The sequence below is a fragment of the Cydia splendana genome, chromosome Z (genome assembly GCF_910591565.1).
Source record: "Cydia splendana chromosome Z, ilCydSple1.2, whole genome shotgun sequence".
NCBI classification, from domain to species: domain Eukaryota; kingdom Metazoa; phylum Arthropoda; class Insecta; order Lepidoptera; family Tortricidae; genus Cydia; species Cydia splendana.
The window spans coordinates 31,242,132-31,251,132 of NC_085987.1; the positions used below are offsets into that span (position 1 = coordinate 31,242,132).

Below are 9,001 nucleotides of genomic sequence, written 5' to 3' on the forward strand. Positions count from 1 at the left end.
GAGGTTCGTTATTATTTTTAATTAGGTACCTATTTATGCTGTTGCAATATAAAACAATAATAACCTATGTTGTGAACGCCTATTACTAATAATTGATAAGAAACTAACAGTATATATGTATTGGCAAGTAAGAATGTACCTACTTACGATCAACATACATACCTAAATAGACAAGTACTTGTTTAGTTTAGTTTTTGTAGTTTATAATTTCATAAGATAGGTAATTTAATTTACCATGACTGGGAGTAGGTATTGGGATCCTCGTTGTTGAAAAAATAACATTACTTTGTACTACCTATGTAGTAAGTATGTATGTGTTACTTATTCTACACTACTTTTCAAAGTGGATCAAATCTCCATCACGGGGTGACCACCATATGACGAGGCACGCGCACGAGATAGGTTCAGTCACCTGCAATAATATGTTACACAACGAAGGCCGCAAAAATATCTGACACGATCTTATTTGTAGAGCCATAAGAGTGTGTGTCACATATTTTGCGGCCTGCGAAGAGTAACATATTATTGCAGGTGACTATTTAGATACCGAATGTCACTATTGCTACTGCAAACAGTAGTACATTACTGTACAGTACCTACCGTAAAATGGTGTGAGTAGGGTTCGCGGGGAGAGTTGGGTTATGAATGGGGAGATTGGGGAGAGAAGGAATGAAAGGGGGGTGAGGTGGGATTTCCTGTTTATCGTCAAAGTTATGAAATGGAACTACCCAAAATAAAATAAAAACTAAAATACAAACGTCCGGAACACTTATTACACCATTCAGTTTGCATAATGTAAAAATATAATGTTATCGAGGTTTGAATGACAGTTTTGCACTTACTCACCCCATTTTACGGTACCGATACATACGTACCTACACAACAAAAGCCACAAAAAGTGCGCTACAAATAAGATACAGATATTATTGCTGCCTTCGTTGTGTAACATATTATTGCTGGAGACTGTACTAAAATGAACTAGGACGATTTCTGATAAATAAAAAGTACCTACCTAAATTAGAAGATAAAAGTAATCCTACTTGGTACAAACTAATAATTTATATTTAATGATTATCTTACCTCGAAGAGAGGGAAACAAGTAAACATCATTTAAACCTCGCTATCTAATATGTAGGTATGTAAATGAAGACGTATTTAATAGGTGACGAGGGTGTAAAAGTAAGGATTACGTTCATAGCGAGAAACTAAAAGACAAATAATTTTTATTGTTTAATCATTAAAATTGGGCGATCATATCATTCATATCATATCATAATTCGGGCGCGAGGTTAACGAAATCCGTACTCGTGTGCCGATATCCAGATGAAGTCGTGTATTTAAAATTGAGTGATCGGTTAAATTCTGCATTAATATCGATCGGGGGTTTATTCTTCTTCGATTGGTATTTTTCTCGGATGAATTTTCTTCTTGTCTCGATGATTTGAAGATCTTGGTCCATAGCGCTCCGTCTAAAGTAGCCGTCTTTTGTGGGCACAATATTGCACGGCGGCCCCGCTACGTGGCAGTTATTCTTTTCGAACCTCGTCCAGTTTCGCGCATTGGCTTCATAAGTTAGCTTTATATCAAGATCTACCAACTCGTCCTTCAAAATATATATGCTCTCAGTGCGACGTTGTATAAGCAATGCATTTCGTAACACCTAAAATAGTTAAAATGATATTATGTGTGTGTTTATATAAACTATGTTTGACATCAGGAGGCGGTTAAGCTAACAGTCTTAAAAACTAGTTCTACAGAATACATAACTATTAAGTATCCAATAAGTCAATAATATCATAAAAATAAACGGAAACACAAAATAGAATCGAATCTAATGTAACGCAGAAATCGCGAAGCGTCTGGTTGACGTAACTGGTGACCGAAGACCTGACGGCTACCCTCGCACAACGTATCAGCATTGCGATACAGCGAGGAAATGCCGCCAGCATCCTTGGTACAATGCCTCAAGGGCCTATTTTAGATTTAAGCTATTTATTAATTTCGTTTACCATTGTGTATGTAAATAAATGATTTTAAAACATTAAGCGTCATCTAATGTTTATATCCGCCTATCTTGTGTGATAGTCTGTTCGGAAAGAGAAGAGTCGTGGAATGTAGGTTGTGCCCCATACATTTCACGACTCTTCTCTTTCCGCACGGACTCTAATGTCTAATAACCGCCTTTCTAAACATTGCGCTTCAATCCAGTATTATTTATTAGTCGAAAGCTTTCATCCCTCTACACCTAATAATACACCAACCAACAAAAACCGGCCAAGTGCGAGTCGGACTCGCGTTCCAAGGGTTCCGTACATTAAGTCCGACTCACGCTTGACTGCACATTTCCAATAGGTTTTCCTGTCATCTATAAGTAAAGAACTATTTTGTGTATTTTTTTCAAAATTTTGATCTAGTGGTTTCGGAGATAAAGGGGGGGAATGGTATTGGAGGTTGCATATGTACCAGACTGGCACAATATAGTGTAAACCTATTACTGTCTAATGTACTGTCAATGTTTGAATAGAAAATATATTGTTTCTACCCAAAACTAGCCTTGACTATCTGGGCCCATAACCTATTAGAAGAACCAGGGTCCTGGTCTCCAGCAGAATAAGTGGAACAGATAGTCAAGAGTAGTACTTAGGTGTTTGATACTATAATGTGTTAATGTTTTTAAATGTTTTGTGTTAGGTAATAGAATATTTTTTCTAGTTTTTCTTTTAATGCGATTTAATTTGTTGGCGGATTTCTATGTCTGGGTACAGTCAGGCATGATAGTTTAGAATATAAATTTTATTTTATGTACCGAGTACAGACGAGTACAATAGTAATTATGTATGTGCGTAATAGTTTAAGAGGGCGTATTGGAGGTTGCATATGTACCAGACTGGCACAATATAGTGTAAACCTATTACTGTCTAATGTACTGTCAATGTTTGAATAGAAAATATATTGTTTCTACCCAAAACTAGCCTTGACTATCTGTTCCACTTATTCTGCTGGAGACCAGGACCCTGGTTCTTCTAATAAATGGTAATTTTTGTCTATTTTCTTAAATAACTTCTAACCTATATATTATAATTTGAGAAAAAAAATTTGAAATTCTTAAAATTAGCTTTTTCATTTGACATATAACACGATATAGTTTAAAAACTTTATTTTTATTATTCTCATTTACCCCCCAAAAGTGGCGCCAAGTTTAAAATTCATTTATTTACGTTACATGTCCGTCTTTGGGTCACTAATTTACATATGTGTACCAAATTTCAACTTAATTGGTCCAGTAGTTTCCGAGAAAATAGGCTATGACAGACGGACAGACAAACAGAGTAAACAGACAGAAGCACGAGTGATCCTATAACTCCTATAAGGGTTCCGTTTTTTTGCTTTTGAGGTACGGTAAAAATTATAACCAAAACAATGATAGCCCTCTGATAGATTTGCTTCAAATTACAAGAACAAGAGGCAATGTATGTAAAATAAATATTATAATAATTCAGCCTATAATTACGTCCCACTGCTGGGCACAGGCCTCCTCTCACGCGGATTGGGGACTTGTTTTAAAACGCTTTTAATATACATTAGAAAGATGAAAATAAAGACTACTTATGAATGATAATAAAAAAAATTGTGCAGTATCACAACTTGGGAAGCTCATAAATCAAATACAGTTAGTTTTAGGACAAAAATGTATAGAACCTTTTTTGTAGAAAATTATGTCTACTTTAGTTTGTACCTACAACACTTTTCGATATTTAATGACAGATTCCAAGAAATATGAAAAAGTTCTCTTTTACCCCCCTCCCCCCAACCATACCCCCCGCCGACCGAAGTTGGAATGTGTATTGTCAACGTATAAGTACGATAATTTACTCAAATCTAAAATAAATACTCTTATATGACGGCCTTTTTTTTATATTTATCAAAATTGCACTAATAATTCCTTAGTTACAACTGCAGGTTTCACTAAACCATTTCATTTTAAATGACACACAATAATTACAACCATTAACTCGGTTTATATCTCCACTTTAACACAAATCGACATGTGCAACAAGAAATGAATCTACCCGTCCATTTGGGTAGATACGAGTAAATACCGGGTAGATGGGTATTTACCTGGGTGGGTAAATTGGGTAAATACCCGCGACCCATCTCTACTCACGATTTTTTCCTTCACCGAAAAGCAAATGGTAAATAAAATAAATATCACATGATATTCCGTACATAACTTCCGAAAAACTAATTAGTAAGAACTAGGGTTTGAACCTGCGACCTCCGGAATGAAAGTTGGACGTCATATCCACTCGGCCACCACTGCTTCATGTATGTAAAAAGTAAAAAAATATAGTGCTTACCGTCTCCAACCTATATATATTACTTTTCATCATATTACGGTAATATGCTCGCATCATGGATGCCAACCTCGCCCGTATGATGTAGACCCGCTCCGCTACAGCGAAGCTTGCGTATCCATTAAATACGTTCCTATAAATCCATACGCGCTCTGCTTTTCTAACTTGATCAGAGATTAGGTCTGTGGTCATGTTTGATATTAACAGTTTAATTCGTTCTATTTCAATCTCTATTTCATACCACGAATGGCATCCATGTAGCAAAACTGTAAGTTCGGTAAGAAAGTGTATTTAATAAGGTTTAAGTACATGGTTAAAATGCATAGATTCCGAGCACGGTAAGTTTTCATTTCACCAACTTGGCTAAACAAATCACAGGAGCAACCCCTTTACGTAGCAATTGGCTTGAAAGCGTACAGTGGTCGAACTATAGGTATAAGGTACATGTTAACTTTATAACGTTTATTTTTAAATTAACTTTACTTTACTGCAATGTACCTACTGCCGCCAGAGTGCAGCACTAGCACCTATCGTAAACCATAGGCCTGAGTTACACTTGTAAGTTTTACTTACGTAAGTAGGGACAAAGCTATTTGTTAGAATGAGATAACGATATTCATCTCTCATTCTGTAGTATAGCCGTGTCCCTACTTACGTAAGTAAAACTTACAAGTGTAACTCAGGCCATAGATTAACTTATACATACTGTGCCCTGTTTTTGACACTAAATATGATATTGATGCATCAAGGTTTGTTTACAAATGGCCTACCGGGAAATGCGAAATCAGAGATTTGGTTATCTGCGTCTTTATCGCTCGAATATGCAAGAGTGATAGAGAGGTTAGATAACGAAATTTCGATTTTCTTGTTTCGCGGTCTCCCTCGGATTGTGATGGATTGTGGTAGTAGCGCCTTCCCTATTAGTTATAGTCTGTCAAGCTATTTCCGTTAGTAGAAATAAGCAACAAGTTTTAAAAATGTAGGCGCGAAGGGTAACCGTCCCATAATATGAATTTTGCGCCTTTTTCTACTGACAAAGTTGTTTGACCGGCTATACATGCCTATTTCCTAACATAAGAAGGTACTTACACAATAACAAAATAGCTGATGGGAACAACATGATTGGAATAATTAGAAATGTTTTACACCAGGCATTACATTTTTTATTTAGTAAGTGCCTATGTGCTTGTAGATATACCTACTACCATTTATAATTTAAACCTTAGGTCCATAATAAAGTTTAACGAGTTTTTGTGTTAGTGGTTATTTTATTGTTAATTATATGAAAATGAGATTTGTTATTTGATGGTCGATTTACGCATGTTGAATAAATTTTTAATGAAGAGAGAAGTGTGGTCAAAACTCATCAAAACAACCGTCGTTTCCAGAACTATCCGAATAGACAATCCAATATCCCATAGCCAAGTGTTTAGTCCATCGCTTTCACCCAATAGCCTGCCTCTGCGTGCGTCCCGTGTGGTCCCGTGACACGAACATGGGCTGCACGTGCATCCCCTCGGTGTACGGGGTGTACCTACCCCTCACATTTCATAAACAGGGCAGTCGCGGTTATTTAGAAATTCACTAGAAAACTAAGTACCTACTAATTTCTCAAAAACGACAGAATACATAATGTACAGTTTGAGGGAGAAGTCATGGCGGCATAGAACCAGCAGCACTGCTGCTTATATCAACAATTGTTACTCCATGCACGCTGTTTGAGATGAGTTCTATAACGTCCATAAGTACAATGTTGACAACTGTTCGAAAGTTCCATAGTGGGATTAGGTAAAAATGGTAGATAAATTAAACGCAAGCGAGTCTAGATAATATTGCCTACTGCGTGACCGGAAGAATAATAAGGGTCCAAAAGTTGTTTATTATGGTTTAGGTATACCTAGTACCTACATAAATGCAGGTACCTACTAGGGAATGCTCCCGGGAATTCCCGGTACCGAAAGTACCGGGGAATCCCGGGAAATTTCAACTTTTCGGGTACCGGTTCTGGTAATGAAAATCCCGGTTCTTCGGTACTTTTCGGTACTGGAAAGTTAGTATAGAAAACCCCATTAAATCAGTTTAAAATTTAGCGCGTAATCTCCGCGTATCACCCGTGTAACAGCAACACTCTTCACTGTCCATCAGTGGACCTTATGCCTTTTGTAATAAGGTATACGAACTGTCAGTTAACAGTGTGGGCGATGGTACTCTCGGCAGTCTCGGCTGCCCGGCGGTTTGTCCCGCTCGGTATTTTGCTACGATTGGGGCGTTGGCGACCCGACATCGGTTGTGATACCTACCCAAAGTCCTGACAGTCAGGCTAAAGTAGTCAGATAAATACTTGCTATAAGTATTGTAGCTATTGTACGTAAGTACCGAAAAGTACCGTAGTACCGGGAAATCCCGGTTCTTTCCCAGTACCGGAAATGTCAGTCCCGGTTCTGGGAACAGTACCGGTACCGCATTCCCTAGTACCTACTCGTAGGTGTCGGCTATGCTCTTTCATTCACGGTAAGTAACAGTATGAAAGCAGTAAACGTTATAAGTACCTATGTATGAGCTTCAACCATTTTACTGCGTCTCCCTTTTGGCCGGCATAAGGGCAGGCTTGGGGCGAGGTAGGCATAGGGCGGAGCTACCGCACCCCTTGCATCTTGCTGTCTCTGTTACACGTTTAGCCATTTAGATATTGATTGGACCTCAGAGATGCCTCCGCTGGCAGTAGTAAGTAAGTAAATAAAGATTTAGACAACATGGTAAACGGTTTGACTTGTAGGTCTATTAATATTGTACATAGAGTACCCACTTGCCTAATAGAGTGCCTAGGGCCTACTACATTTAAGTAAAAACATATACTTACTGTCAACTGGTGTGAATAGGGGCAAAACTTAAAATGTGATTTACCTGACAAATTCCCAAAAAATACCTACACAAATTGCATCATACAAAACCTATTATTATTGTCAATCGAATGATTTGTATCATTTCTGTGGGTATTTTTTAACTTGTCAGGTAGGTTTAGGGTGTCCGATTTCTAAGATCAACTTCGCCATAAATTTATTATGGCCATAGAGAAGCGTACTTGATCTTAGCAAAACGGACAAACAGACAGAGAGTAAATCACATTTTAAGTCTGCCCCAACAAATCTGTAATATGCACCTATACTAGACGTCCATCACATATAGCTTCTATCCGACAAAGAGCAACCGATGGACTCACACAAATGCTAAAAAAAAACCTTATCTGAATTAAATGGAACACGTTATAGAGTTAGACCAAGAAAAGTCTGCCCACGCAGTGCTAGTGTTATTTATATGTCATAATTTCAAAGAAGTTTAGCGTTTAAAATAACATTTGGGCTATCAAAATCATTGCACTTTTCTTGGTCTAACTCTAACAATGTAACTTACACTAGTTTTCCAACGTACTACTCGTATATTACTTAGTTTTCATCGTCTAGCGATTTCTAGATGGGCCGAATATTCGGTAATTATTCGATATTCGGTATATTCAACAAGTTATCCAATTTTCGTATTCGGTCAAATTATTCTGTTAAAGTGCCGAATATAGGCTTATTGCAACACTGTATAAAATGTAGTATTTACAAGTACCTACTCTATTTCATCAGGTTAACTTTTCCCGTTGTCACTAAAACACATAATAGGGTATTTTCCTACTAGTCAAATCAGTTACTTTTTTAGAACTGTCAAAACGATTTCCTAATATGGAATTTATATGAAACATTACATCGTGACGTCACGGTCAACTCACCTACTTATTACATTTCTATCCGATTTATTAAATAGAACTTGTGTTTTAAAATAACTCCTATCTGTGTTTTTCTAATAATTATCTGGTGCTTAATTTCATGCATGGTGTAAAATAATTTATTTCAAATACAGTATAATACCCTATTATGTATTAACTAGGAGTGTTGATTATTAGTTCCCTTTGGATCTGTTTGTTTCAAGGGAATTACCTAGAAAGCCACTCATATTTAGCTGCTCATGTAGTTGAAGGGTTTTGGATTGTTAGAATGATACAGATGGACCGATTAGTTCAACCGAATATTGGGTTCGGTAAGATGTGAACCGAACATTCGGCCGAATATTCGTAGATGTATTCGGCAACCTCTATATTCGGAACATTTCTAATATAAAAATAAAGCCGTTTGAAATGTGAATTAATTACTTAGACTCTCTTAGCGTATCTGGAGCCTCATCAGCCACATGTAATTTTATTTTATAGGCACTGGCTTAGAGCATGCTGGCACTGGTGATGGATTAAAAATAGTGCTAATCTTACAATGTTTCCGTAAACATTTATGGAAGTTCTTATTACTAAATAAAATACGTGTCTTGTGCTGGTTTGACCCGTTTCATCAGCTTTAGGAATACCTATAGATGCTAATTCTTTCTTGTCTTGAAGAGGGCGTTCTCAGCAATGAAACATGGCAGTTCATATAAAATGGATAGAGTTAGACCAAGACAAGTGGACCGATCATTTTCGCTATAGTTTTCATTGAAAGTATTTATCAATTGAGCTTTTAATTCATGATTTTTTATTTATGGACCCATGGCTCAGAAGTTAGAGGGGGGCGGGACACATATTTTTTCTTTCAGACCGATTATTTCCGAAAATATTA

General features: G+C 37.0%; 1 long non-coding RNA gene across 1 annotated transcript; it reads right to left on the bottom strand.

Moving 5' to 3' along the window:
• Nucleotides 1-1,236: 1,236 nt before the first annotated feature.
• On the bottom strand, nucleotides 1,237-5,558 carry LOC134804935 (uncharacterized). Its single transcript, XR_010146193.1, has 3 exons — nucleotides 5,445-5,558; nucleotides 4,359-4,621; nucleotides 1,237-1,660 (listed from the first exon to the last, which is right to left on the bottom strand). It is a non-coding gene; the product is annotated as an uncharacterized LOC134804935 (long non-coding RNA).
• Between the last annotated feature and the right edge of the window lie 3,443 nt (nucleotides 5,559-9,001).